This window comes from Mytilus edulis, chromosome 11, assembly GCF_963676685.1.
Source record: "Mytilus edulis chromosome 11, xbMytEdul2.2, whole genome shotgun sequence".
NCBI lineage: Eukaryota > Metazoa > Mollusca > Bivalvia > Mytilida > Mytilidae > Mytilus > Mytilus edulis.
The window spans coordinates 40,723,839-40,738,864 of record NC_092354.1 but is presented as its reverse complement, the minus strand read 5'-3'; the positions used below and the strand labels follow the sequence as shown (position 1 = coordinate 40,738,864).

At 32.6% G+C, this 15,026-nt stretch overlaps 1 protein-coding gene across 1 annotated transcript in view; it reads left to right on the top strand.

Moving 5' to 3' along the window:
- Positions 1-10,946: 10,946 nt before the first annotated feature.
- Positions 10,947-15,026, top strand: part of LOC139495578 (death domain-containing protein 1-like) — a 48,778-nt gene continuing 44,698 nt past the window's right edge. The window contains exon 1 of the mRNA XM_071283854.1: positions 10,947-11,153. The gene's annotated coding sequence lies outside the window, so the exon portion shown is untranslated. The remainder of the gene's footprint in view (positions 11,154-15,026) is intronic.

Below are 15,026 nucleotides of genomic sequence, written 5' to 3'. Positions count from 1 at the left end.
TACATCCTTCAAACTCTTGTCTATTGATTGACATCTCACAGTTTCGTCGACCTGACAATATTTCTATTAACAAAAACAAATATTGTAAGAGAAAAGTATAAAAATACAAAAAAACGTAAGACAAAGAATCCTTCCAAAATATCGAAATTAGCCATTTTACCAAAATATAAAAATATAAAAATAATACGGAAAACCTGCAAAGCAAATAAACTTATCATAGATACTAGGATTAAAATTTTATATCTACGCCAGACGCGCGTTTCGTCTCCAAAAGACTCATCAGTGACGCTCGAATCAAAGCATGTTTATAGGGCCAAATAAAGTACAAAGTTGAAGAGCATTGAGGACCAAAATTTCCTAAAAATTTTGTCCCATTAGTTATAAACTGTATATATTGCGTGCTAAAATGGAAAATGGTAATTGTTATATTATAGTTCGTTTCTGTATGTGTTACATTTTAGTGTTGTGTTTCTGTTGTGTCGTAGTTCTCCTCTTATATTTGATGTGTTTCCCTCAGTCTTAGTTTGTAACCCGTTTTTTTCTCAATCAATTAATGAATTTCGAACAGCGGTATACTACTGTTGACTTTATCTAAACTAGTGACTTCACAATATTTCAGAGTCATTTACTACACGTGTTTTAATTAACAAACCTCTCTGTTAAGAATTAACAGATTTTAAATTTCGAAAGGGCATACGATACAGTAGCAAGTACCGTCGATATAAAAGTAACGCTGTGTTTGGGAAGAATTTGCAATGCAAAATTTTTATCAGTTTACAATGTAACAACAAGGAATATGCCATGATCGTTCATATTACATTTATATGTGCATTTTCTTGTTTTTCATTGGTTTATTTTGTAACGTGTTTTCTAATAATCTAATCAGCTATTTTGAAAGTGTTTGCAATGGAAAAGAAACATCAGTTCACAACAACAAGAAACTCGCCATGATCTTTCATAATACATATTGTTTCATTTTTTTTTTTGTTGATTCTCATTGGTTTAATGGCCACGTGTTGCCAAAGAAATACTTTACAATAATTTAATTTTGGATGTAACACGTCTTCTGATTGGCTGACGTTGGTTTTTTTTACCAGCTCATAGACATAATTTAGTCATGTGATCGTTACGTCATCAACGTTTTTTCATGGTGTATTCCGGTTAAAAATGGAATTTAGACGTGAATTATAAGAAATGACTGTAATATTTTTCTGTCTATTCGAAATAGCTTTAAAAATGTGGTGCACACTTTAAAATAACCCGCTACGCAGGTAATTCAGTATGCACCACATTTTTGATGTTATTTCTACATAGACAGAAAAAAATATTACAGTCATTCCTTAAATGTCAAAACAGGCACTCTCTATACTAACTAGTATAGAAAGTCCCTGGTCAAAACATGGAAAATGTCACAATGGTTTGTATATTTTGAGCTCGATAATATTAGACAAAAAATCTCCACAACAATTTGAAAACATTCGAGTGAATTTCATATGATCTGAAAAAAATAATTTCACTAAATTGAGAAAACAGTGTCAGAGATACACATTGAAAAAAGGGTAAAAATAGAGTATAAATTTCCGATTTCAACAAACAATCGAAATAAAAATGAGTAATTGCAATTCATACAATTGAGTAGAATTTTATCTCCTCTGAACGTCATGTTCACAAAAACATCAGTGGCGGATCCAGAACTTTTCCTACGGGGAGGCCCGCTGACTGACCTGAGGGGGGGCCGCTCCAGTAATGCTTCAATGATTCCCTATATAATCAACCAATTTTTTCCCACGAAAGGGGGGGGGGGGGCCCGAGCCCCCCAGCCAAACCCCCCCCCCCCCCAACTCCTGGATCCGCCTATGAACATATAATACAGTTGCATCAGAAAATACCTCCGTGATTCCATTTTGTAGAGAGACTAATATAACACACGGGAAGTGCATTCCGAAACTTTCCGGCTTATTGGGTTAATATGTGACAAAAAAAACTTTTTTGAACAAGACATACATCTCAAATAATTGATTGTAAAACGATTACAAAATACACAGGTAAGTTTTACATGTTGTAAAACAAAAGTAAATAAAACAAATGAATGGTTTAAAGACACTGGGATAACATAAAGGTTTATCATGATGAACATAAAGATATTATCGTGCTGATAATTATGCAAAATATGATTATCTTGACATTCAGCATAAGTTAAAAAAAATATTATACATATACTGATAATTATAAATAGATAACAACAAACTAATCGGCAAAATTATATCAAGCGTGGTAATTAAGATTAAAAGATTTAAGGATCGAGAACTCAGTTACACCAATGTATTATCGTAGTCGGCTTTTGTTTTGAACAAAACTTGCTCTAGTCTACCATTTTCGTGTTTAAATTGTAAAAAGGAAATTCTATATAGCGTACATAGTGTATAGTTAACATATCAATGAATTTTTATTTCTGTTGACTTTTTCAAGCTTATTTCCCTTTGCGCAATGGAATATGAGTGTTATAAATATCGTTCACAAATGAATCAGATCAAATATCCTAAAATTGTCTTAATCACCAGTCACACTAAACCACAATCGCACCACGTTCACTGCGATTAAAATGAATTCAAATCATTGTGAGGTCGCGGTATGAGAGGCATAAAAATGTGTTTTAGTTGTTTTCACGATGCTACCATGTCCTCATTAAGCCGCTACGATTATACCACGTTCTCACAACGCTTATTCTGTGACCTCGCTACGAATATCATGATCTGAGTTCTCTTATCACGTTCTCACTACGACTACACCACGATTTATCCGATTGCAACACGATCTTACCACGCTTCTATTACGATAATAGCACGCTCTTACCAAGATCATACTATGATCATACCGCGATTTTACTACGCCCTCAGCAATGACGTCAATATCTTGTTCCATATAAATACTGTTCCATTCCTTCTTTTTATCATTAATTCGTATAGATTTCGCGGAAGCAACACAGTCATGCCATCAAAATCTACCAGAACTCGTTGGCGTGTTGGCAATGGTAAAAGTAGAGGTTGAGGGACCTCTGATACGAATCCTGATTCAGATGAGATTTCATACTGACCAATTCAACCTGAATCACGACATAATTCAAACAACACCTGGAGAGCTTTTATATATTTGATGTGACAATAGCAATGACCTGACTAGAACTCGACAGGATCGTAGTATGAACGTGGTCAAGTCGTAAGAATTGCGTGATGAGGACGGCATGAACATATAAGAAACCTAATATGGTCTTGAACAGCGTGGTATAAACTGATAAAGTCATATTAGATGCGTGGTAAGATCATGGTGAGAACATGGTGGTCGTACTGAGGTATTAGTAACGTCGCTGTGAGATTGTAGCACAGTCTTTCCGACTAGAATTTCGCTTTCGCTACGCTCTCGCTAGGATGGTACAGCGACCTCTGCGATCTAACCACTACCTAACTGCGTATCCACTACGCTTCTATTACGACCTGATTTCGCCACGACACCACCACAATTGTTTTGAGAATGATCAATGTTGGTCCATGATCATCACGATCATGAAGACCTCACCAAGACCGTAAAAGATAGCGCTACGATCGTCAAAATTTGCATTTTTTCAGAGTTCGTAGTACGATCGTGGCCTAGTGTGACTGTGGTTATACAGTTTGTTCAAGGTTTTCTATAGAAATTGTTTTGAGCGGAAAATGCAATTGCTAGAGTATCTGCATGACACAGTACATTACAATGAATACAAATTAGAACTATTCTATATCCCGGACTGTTGATTTTACAATTACATTGAGAACGGAAATGGGATGAAAAAAGAATTTTTATCATTTGAATTTGACAATTTTTTTTTTCGCTTTCAATATAATCTTTGATCGTTCATTCTTATGAAATTAATATCTCAGATAGTAGTAAACCAGTGACATTTGGACCAGCTATTTATATCGACTTGAATAATCGATTTAACAATAAATTATCTTCAAAAGAACAACATATAATTACATTTACGAAATGGTGTGCGATGGTACTGCAAAGAACTGGTAACGTTATTGAAAAAAACACACGAATTATACATTCTAAGCTGACCAGTATATGGTTAAGTAACGAAAATGTCGAATTCTTGCATAATTTTAATGGTTTGACAATTGCCATTTCTAGACCATTAATAGCTTACTATGTTATATGAGTTTTGCCCACTGTTGGATACCGTACGGTAACCTCTAGTTGTCAACTTCTATGTCATTTGGTCTTTGGAAGTGATTCGTCTCATTCGCAATCATATCGCATCTTCTATGAAATCAATTACAACCGTTACAGTTTCCAAGTTGCTTAGATTTTTGCAAAGGTGTTTATTATTCGTATCACCTCATTAACTAGACTTATTAAATGATGTTTTGAATCTGAAAAGTGGGAGTTCTTGTCCTGAATAGGCACGACATATTTGCAACAAGACGTTTAAGATAGATATTTGGCCCCGAATATTCAGTCTATAGTAAAGAATTAAACAAAAGCAGGCTAAATGTGGAGGTTTTGATGAACTAGTGTACAATTTGAGCACCATAATTTACACTACTTCAATTGTTTTTAAAATTTGAAAAAATAAAGCTGTATACCTTCTTTGGAACTATGACTTTACAGTAAATATAAAGTACTTCTTAAATACTATAAAAGTATGATAAAACATCGCACAGACAGTCCAATTATTTTAAAAGAACGAGATTGGAACAAAATAGGTTTGTACCTACTACATATTAAAAGTATAAAAAAAAATTACGTATAACCAGAAGTTAAAATCCAGGGTCCGTATGCATAAAACCATTTAAATTAAGAAATCTAATCGTAATTCCAATTCATTGTTGAACATGTGGAAAAACTGTCCGTTTGGAACAAATATTAACGTAAGTAGTTTTGAACAAACAGGCCGAGTACTATGGGATCCTACATGTAGTATTGAAATACAAAGTACTATTGTTTATGTACACTTTCGGTACCTCAAAGTTATAGAACTACAAATGTAAATTGATATGAAAGCAGAAGTAGCCGTGTAGTTATGCGTGGAACGCTCTGTTTGATTTTAGTTATATTCATTTTAGTTATAATTTATGTTTGTTTACATTTTCTATTAAATTTTAATGTTGTTTATATTTGTTTATATTTGTTTTGATTAAATAAAATGACCTACAAATGGTTTATTTACTTGCAAGTTGTCACGTTTTAAATGTATATTCTTATTAGTTTTAATAAAAAGTGATTACATTAGAATTTTAATCATACGAAATTAAAATATTTTGAAATGTCAGTAAATATTGATGTCTTAATAATTGTTTGAGAGTTGTACAAATATTTCAACACAATGCATCTGACAGAAATAAAACATTTACATTTATTAAATTAAATTTTGGTGTAACCCTCACTACCGCTGATATATTTATCAGTGAATTATATAAAACCATTTCAACCGGTACACTTTTATATTGATATAAAAAGGAGATGTGGTATGATTGCCAATGAGACAACTCTCCACAAGTGAACAAATGACACACATATGACATTAACAACTACAGGTCACCGTATGGCCTTCAACAATGAGCAAAGCCCATACCACGTAGTCAGCTGTAAAAGACCATTAAATGACAATGTAAAACAATTCAAACGAGAAAACTAACGGCCTAATTTAAGTGCAAAAAAATATTAACGAAAACAAATATGTAACACATCAACAAACGACAACCACTAAAGTACAGGCTCATTTCTTGGACTATATATGTACTCAAAGCGCTCTTTCAAAATCATTACTAAGAGCAGTCTTTAAAGATAGAAAAAAAGTATATATTTTGGAATAACATTGAATTGAAGAAATCCTAGATTAGTGAATGTGATTGAATGATTAGTGTTTAATGCAATTTGAAGGATCTGTTTACCCTTCCAGAGCACCTGAGATCACCCCCAGTTTTTGGTGGGGTTCGTATTGCTTAGTCTTTAGCTTTCTATGTTGTGTCTTTTGTGCTATTACTTGTCTGTATTTTTATTTTTTAGCTATTTTATTTTCGATTTACGAGTTCGACTGGTATTTTTCGCCTCTCTTTTTAAGCACTAGTGGCTTTCTCGTGACGGTCGATTAGTATTGGTTTTATTTATAAAATCCGAATTATTGCCAACTTTAGCTGTTTCACTTTCAATTTATTTATAGATATACACGTATTATAACCTTATAAGAACTTACAATAAAATTAGAAAAGTCACGAAAGTCTCTTCACAAACTTTAGTTTTTCATTTTTGATGTGAAGTTGATTCCTTTTATGATAATATTAATGGCAAGTGATGTTTAAATTGGTGCACTGAAGTAATTAAGATATGTAAAACTTGACACATTAACAATGGCGTTACATAACTATCAACAATGATGAATTTCACAATGAAGCAGTTTTATTGTACCTAAAATCAATATTAATTCGTAGTTTGTTTTGAATAAATGAATCGTAATATAATTATTTACCGAGTTTAAACTTTGTGTGTGAAAATAGAGTAAATGACGAACTGTCATTTTTGGGGAGGAAGCGGGAGAGAAAAGTAAAACAGCAAACATAAAGAACTTCTATGGAAATTATAAAAAGAAAGTCCCCAATCAAATGTCAAAATCAAAAGCCCAAATACATCAAACAAATGAATAACAAGTATCATGTTCGTTACTTGCTTAAAATTGTGGAACGAACCTGGTTTTATAGCTAGCAAAACTTCTCACTTGTATGACAGTCCCATCAAATTCCATTATATTGACAACGTTGTGTTTACAAAACAAACAGACATAAGAAAGAACTATCGACCTATACACCATAAAAACTGATAATGATTGTCAATGAAAGCCCACAGCCTCAGTGTATTAGTATAATATTAGTTACATAGTGTGCTAGTGACCTAATACGGTATATATGGGGTCAGTAAATTCCATATGGGGTGAGAGCGAATGACCTAATACGGTATATTTGGAGTCAGTATATTCTATATGGGGTGATAGCGAAGCTCGAATCCCCATATGGCATTTACTGACCCATATATACCGTATTAGGTCAGTACCTCTTACCCCATATGGAATTTACTGACCCCATATATACCGTATTAGGTCACTAGCACACTATGTAACGAATTTGTCTTACCGACTATCTTAACGTGTGAAATTTAGACCTATCAAAATGAGCAAGTCCTCAATACTGTTAGCATTAAGAAACAACTACTTCCATTGATCCTACAAAAAACAGATACCAACAATAACAACTTGTGAGATTTAAATGTGTTATATGAATTTATTTCAATCTTTATCATCAATTTATTCGTCTGTTGAAACCTTTACGATTTTTTTCTCAGTACCGTTTTGTTTTTGAAAAGGGACTTAACACCACTACTAACCGTTAATGAAATAAGCCCCGCCTCCCTACTACCTTATATGGAATATAAAGGGACGTAACTCCACTACTAACCGTGTATGAGATAAGCCCCGCCTCCCTACTAACCTAATATCAAATATACACGGTCTCCACGAGGGCGCTTTTAACCAATCACATTCCTAAAAATGTATAGGAGATAAGCTAATAGTGCTTGTCCGAAACTAGTCATTGGTTGTCTGAACTAATTAAAATACGGTTTGTGTTGTCTTTTGAATAATTTGATAGGCTACACGACAAAATCACAGAATACTTTTTATAACAAAAAAATGTGCAGATTGTTAGGCTTAATTAACTTCTTTGAGTTGCTCTTACTTGACCGAGTTCCAGAATATCCTTTACCAGCCAGTATGTACATGTAACCTGTCGAAAAACTAAATACCGAAGTCAAAAGTCGACTTTTTTCAAACAGTATCACAGTATCAATGGTTCCGCAGTAAATACCATACCTATACCAATACAGTTCATAAGTATTTAACACAAAACATTTAACCAGGATAAGTAAAATTCGATCATTCAATTTGACCGAATATCTTTTGATCAAAGTAACTTCTACGGATCATTATTTATTACACATGATCAAAATATTTATCGCTTTATAGAAGAAAAGGTTGTAAATATTATTATTCACAACAGATTAAGATAGTATTCTAAATGGAGATCGGCGTTGACTTTGGTATTTAATATGATAATGAGAATTTCTAAACACTTTTGATAAGACATATTTGGTGACTGATAAGTGAAGCAGGTGTGACTACGGTTGTCTCTTACCTATTTATACTACTATCTTAATATTCTGTTAAGATGAACTGTCGAGCCGAATCAATGTCTGCAAACAATTTGATAAAAGATGAACTGTCGAGCCGAATCAATGTCTGCAAACAATTTGATAAAAGATGAACTGTAGAGCCGAATCAATGTCTGCAAACAATTTGATAAAAGATGAACTGTCGAGCCGAATCTATGTCTGCAAACAATTTGATACAAGATGAACTGTCGAGCCGAATCAATGTCTGCAAACAATTTGATACAAGATGAACTGTCGAGCCGAATCAATGTCTGTAAACAATTTGATACAAGATGAACTGTCGAGCCGAATCAATGTCTGTAAACAATTTGATATAAGATGGACTGTCGAGCCGAATCAATGTCTATAAACAATTTGATACAAGATGAACTGTCGAGCCGAATCAATGTCTGCAAACAATTTGATATAAGATGAACTGTCGAGCCGAATCAATGTCTGTAAACAAATTGATATAAGATGAACTGTCGAGCCGAATCAATGTCTGCAAACAATTTGATATAAGATGAACTGTCGAGCCGAATCAATGTCTGCAAACAATTTGATATAAGATGAACTGTCGAGCCGAATCAATGTCTGCAAACAAATTGATATAAGATGAACTGTCGAGCCGAATCAATGTCTGCAAACAAATTGATATAAGATGAACTGTCGAGCCGAATCAATGTCTGTAAACAAATTGATATAAGATGAACTGTCGAGCCGAATCAATGTCTGCAAACAAATTGATATAAGATGAACTGTCGAGCCGAATCAATGTCTGTAAACAAATTGATATAAGATGAACTGTCGAGCCGAATCTATGTCTGCAAACAAATTTGATAAAAGATGGAACTGTCGAGCCGAATCATATTTGATAAGTTTAAAAAATACGAGCAGGGTAAATATATGTTGTGCTCATTAGAACACGGCTTTGTTTACAAAGCGTATTAAGGACGTCATATTAGAATCGCGTATTAAGATGTTCGATATAAGATGAACTGTCGAGCCGAATCAATGTCTGCAAACAAATTTGATAAAAGATGGAACTGTCGACCTGTTCCGTTTAACCTTAAAATAAAACTTAAAATACGATAGGCTGTCATGTGAGAGCATAGAAGATACACATGTCGTTCGATATTCGGTCAATGGTTGGTGTTTTCGATGTTGTAGCCTTTACACACATTTGTTTTAAAGAAAAAACACAAATTCATATTTGTTTTAGATCTTGTTTTTAGGGGGGTCTTGTTCTGGTTCAGATTCATAGTTGGTATCGTTTAACAACTTGATTACTTCGACTTTAATATGTCGAAAGCAATAAAGGATCTGTGTTTTTCCTTTGTTTTAAGTTGTTGCTAATTTGAATAAAGGTTTAATGTCATGAAGTTACACACCATATCACTACTTTTACTTTGTTGTTTTAAGAGCAAATTAATTAAACTGATATTTGATAAGTGCATTTAGTGAAATTAACGAGGCTTGAAATACTTTGTGAAGTTTGTTTAAATATCCATTCATTGAATGGAACAAGTGTGTGTAAATCAAATGGCCACTAATATATTACTTGTTTTACTATGAAACTAGCAATGGAGAAGTTGTAAAAAATTAATTCACGTGTGGACTTTGGTTTTCATCGAGAATACCATTCAAATTATATAGATATAGGAAGATGTGGTATGAGTGCCAATGAGACAACTCTCCGTCCAAGTCACAATTTATAAAACTAAATCATTATAAGTCAAGGTATGGTCTTCAACACTAAGCCTAGGCTCGTGTCTAAAATGTTTGCCACTAGACGTTAAGCAAGCAAAACAAATGAAGGAATATTCAAGAGAATTCATTATTATATTTATAAAGAAGTGAATCATTTCTTCTTTTTTTTTCTGTTCATCAGATGAGAGCCATAACCAAATGAATACCCTTTACAGTAAATCAAATATATAAGGTGTACCAGATAGAAACTTTAGTTTCCAAAAACCTGATGCTGATGAGTTTTGGGGAGTAAATATTCGTACACATTTGCAAGGAGTATATTCACATTCGGAATAAAAACAAAACTCCATATATTAGGATGTTTCTTAAAACCTCGTAACACTATCAATACTTGACCAACTTGCGATTAACCAATGTAGTCCTAACTTAATTTACGGCATATTAAACCTCAAGTTCTCAAAACATCCATTTTCGTCTCCAGCATTTCGGACTTATAAAACACATCTCAGATCTGATGTTACTGTATATTAAAAGGCGCACGAACATAAAACAAAAGAGACAACCCTTAAAAAAAGGTAGACAGACTCCTTCTTGTGCAAAAATAATTCAGGGGATATGGATGGGGTCCTCCATTTCTGTAATCTTTATTTTTTTTGTCAACTGCTTTTTAGACATTGTTCTTTTCTGTATTCAATATAATTTTCCGACATTCTTTAATGTTTGCATATATTCTTTATATTTTAGCACCCATTTATTCTCGATTCTTTATTTTTTTGCCCATTATTTTCTATGCAGTAAACCCCACTAACACCCTCATCTATATACAGAAGTTTATAAATTATCTACAATGCATTGTTTTATGTATATTGCAGTTTATTTATTTTTAATAACATCGTATATGAATACATGCATTACAACATTACGTTCAATGAAAAATAATAAAAGGTAACAAAATTTGTTAAAGAATATTTATAAATAAACTTATCATTGCCACATATCTATTCGCACTAGAACGTTTAAATCAAACCTTTGATTGATTGTAAACTAAGTTGTATGAAAATACTTTCATTTTTCACTCGTGTCACGCCTCAATGCGTCAGTTATTGAAATCTGTGATCGTTTGTGGTATTTAATTCGTGTATTGCCTTCACTGTATATATCAATAGTTAAAAGTTTATTGTAACTGCTGCATGTAAACAGGATACAAGGTATGTCGAGTTTCATATTGTTATTTTATATGAATATTTTTTTCTATAACATGATTAACTTTATGCTTCTTTTTTTTACTGTTTGGTATTTATTTCATAAATGGTATGTTGTTTATATTTTTAGTATTTACTGATAATTTTATTTATCTTATTTCTTTTCTTTTCTATTTTTTAAGTTCTGTTGATGAAAAACAATAACAAATCACTTTGATTTTTTACTATACTATATAAAAAGTTGAAATATACTTTAAACCATTTGAATCAGAACCGTAAACTATTAATTCTTTTCTATGAATGACAGATATCAGACAATCTATTAATCCTGCATTTAGATAACGCACTTTCAATGGTGTATATATTTAGGAAGCCTCTATGAGACACGGATGAAAGCAAAGCCGATGGATACGATCGAACTTTTTTTTTAGTTGTGTATGTCGTTTACGTTTGTATGATTTTCAAACTAGCCCCTAACTAGAATATATAACTATAAAATTAAAAAAATTAAAAAAAGCAGGTAGTTAGAAGGGTCGATTATTTCCATGCTACAAAAACTGAAAAAGGAAAAGAATCGTTGGTTAGTCGGCAGAGAAAGGAGAGAAAAACAGTGGCTGGTCCAGGGAGAGGTGTCAGGGGTTGGGACCTCCCTTTTTAACTATCAACGCATTTGAATGGGGACAAATGGTTGGAACCAATCCTTAATCCTGGGTTGGGAACCCTCTCTTTAAAAATGGCTGGATCCACCCCTGGTAACGTTCAGTGTTGTCTCTCTCTCGCTTTTTAATGGATAATCACAAAACAGAAGAATTATTTTTTAAATCTTGGTTTCAGGGAGTATTTGCCGGCGAGCCAAATCATTTTTTTAAACTGTTTATGATACCACCCTTTTTATGCTCAATTTATTTCTTTCCAAAATCATATACATTAAATCTAAAAATTGTACATCGGTGTCTAAGAAACAAGCATAATGTTTATTTGATATACAAAAATGCAATACCAGTGTTGTTACGTGTAGAAAACAGTTGTATACTAATTGCTTTTTTATGCAAATTAAGCAATTGGAAAATGTTACTCTGGCTTTGGCTGTATCATATGCATTATACCTACCAAATACACATCTGTCAACTGTATCTAAGGAACCAGCAAAATACAATAATGCAATACCGGTGTTGTTACGTGTAGATAATAGTTGTAAATATCATGCTCTTTTATGCAAATTAAGTAATTAGAAAATGTAAGTTTCATAGACATTTTCGGATTACATCACACCATTAACGGAGCAGCCGAACAGGAAAAATAATTTGAATTTAAATTACGATTTGAAATAAATGTTTACTTCACGTTACTCTCCCCGGCTCATTAATATTTCATTAAACCAATATATAATCTGTTTCCGTCTTAAATGGCAATGTAACATATCAGACCACGTGATCCGACACGTATAATGATGGTGATAAATGCATTCTCATGAAATCAATCAAAAGATGTTAGTTAATAATGTGTTATAAAATGTTTAATCTATGCCTATACGGCATGCATGTACCATGTCAAGGCTGTTATATGTGACTGTACTCTACAATATGAATTTTGCTCATTCTTGAACTGAGACCAATACTTGATTAAATCGTCTAAACTACAAACCATTGTCATGAGACTCCCCTGTCCCCTCCCAAAAAATATCCCCCAAATATTCAATTATTTAGAATTTCCTGGGAGGTGACACTTACGGACCACAATTTCGTAATCGGTAATGGAACAAAACTTTGTATCCCTTACAGCGAAAAAATAAACCTATCACATAGCCAAGGGGCAAAATATAACATGACACTATATGAATAAAACCAGTGGATTTGAATATCTGTCAAAAAATCCAAAACAAGGAGTAGCGAACATCTTTAGATGAAAATATCGAATTATCTTTTGCATTGAACCAATTTTTGCACAGACTACTTTAATTCAGATTTATAAAGTATTGTAAAACTACATTTTAATATACTTTTAAAGGTAGACTTGTCTTGTAAAATTTTAATTTATTTTTATTGCTAGACTAGAAAAGTTATCATATTGTCCTCGAGTACTTATAGGATTTTATTACAATTTGATATTCAATTTATTTCGGAATAAGGACTTTATGTAATAGACTGTTACTTAGAAAAAGTACTTCACATACCTACGAAAAATATACCCACATATACAACCTTAAAAGATTCTAGTCAATATATAATAATAAAACTGACAAAAATAAACCAAAAATATACACATAAAATGCAAATAATGTAGAATTTATTTACACAACACTATATATTATTTGATATTTTTTTCATTAAGTACTTATAAAAACATTACCGACCCCCTTTGTTCTTTGTTAACACTATAAATTTAAATACCTATAAACTATAAATTTAAAGTGTCAATTCGCCGTGACAAGTGCATATTTTAGTTTTGTAGAATAACTGCTAGCTTTGTTTACCCTTTTCACCTGTGTAAGATTTCTTTCATCTTTTAATCAAACACCGATTTCCAACTTGTATAAATAAGATGGTCTTGGTGGGGTTCGCATGATAGAGAATAATAGGAACAAAGTGGTGAATGAATACAGGGTAAAAATAGAGAAAAAAAAAACAACCGTTAGAAAAATAGAGAATGATAATGCATAGGGAATCGTCTAGCAGATATTTTTTGTTTATCAATGTTTTTGAAATCTTTTTTTTTTTTTTTATATAATTCCTATCTATGTGTATACATTATAAATATTTCAACGTTGCCATTTCTTTGTTTTCTAGCAATGTGCAGTTTACTTTCCGTATCCGTATACATGTACTGAAGATTTAGAATCCTCCATAAATATCGAACGCAAATTACTTCAAAACAATCATTGCATGTTTAGTTGCAATGTCAGAAAGAACACTGATAAATAGAACTTTTATCTGCTAACCGAGTCCCTTTGGAATAATGGCAGGGGCGGATCCAGACATTTTAAAAGGGGGGTTCCCAACCCAGAGTAAAAGGGGGGGGGGTTTCCAGCTATATGCTCACATTCAAATGCATTGATCGGCCAACAAAAAGGGGGTTCCAACCCCCCCTCCCCCTCCCCTGGATCCGCCAATGAATGGGGTCTTAAAATATAAAGAATATATAATAATGGGCAACATTTATGAAGAGAAAAGAAATGAGGAATCCCCCATATGACCCTCATATCAGATATCACAAACAGTTTGTTTCCTCTTTGACCTGTATTTACATGTTGAAATTTATGTCTTTTATCTTCTTTATGTCAATTCAACGGTGAACTAGATTGATCTTTAATGGCGTTAAAGTAACACACAAACGGCCTATATGTGGATAGTTAAGCTCTGAGAACGACCCTGCTGTTCCCCTCTGACGATTTGTCAACTGTGAATGAAGGCCTGGATAAGAATAAGAATTTTATCAGTCTAAAATCAAAACAATAGGATTGTTACTAAAATACAAAACAAAAACATACAAACAGACAGACAGACAGACAGGTATATTAATTACAAAACGATAGACATTAAACACTACAAACATGAAGCATTGAAAGAAAAAAAATATAGATTATTAATATTACTTATAATATTATTTTTGACAGCAGGCCTCCTCTTTAAAATTATCAATTAAAATATATGCTTATATATAACATTATAAATTGAGCCATCATTAAATAGTTCATATATTGACATTATAATTGTTTCTCTCATTATACATTTCATTTATATAGTTAACAATGAAAGTAAAATATCACATTCTTCGCAGGAAAATATAAAATCAAACTTGTTTTCCTCACTCACTGAATTAAAACTGGGGACAACACTAATACTAGTAATTTCATTAAACATTTTGATCCTAGTTTTATTA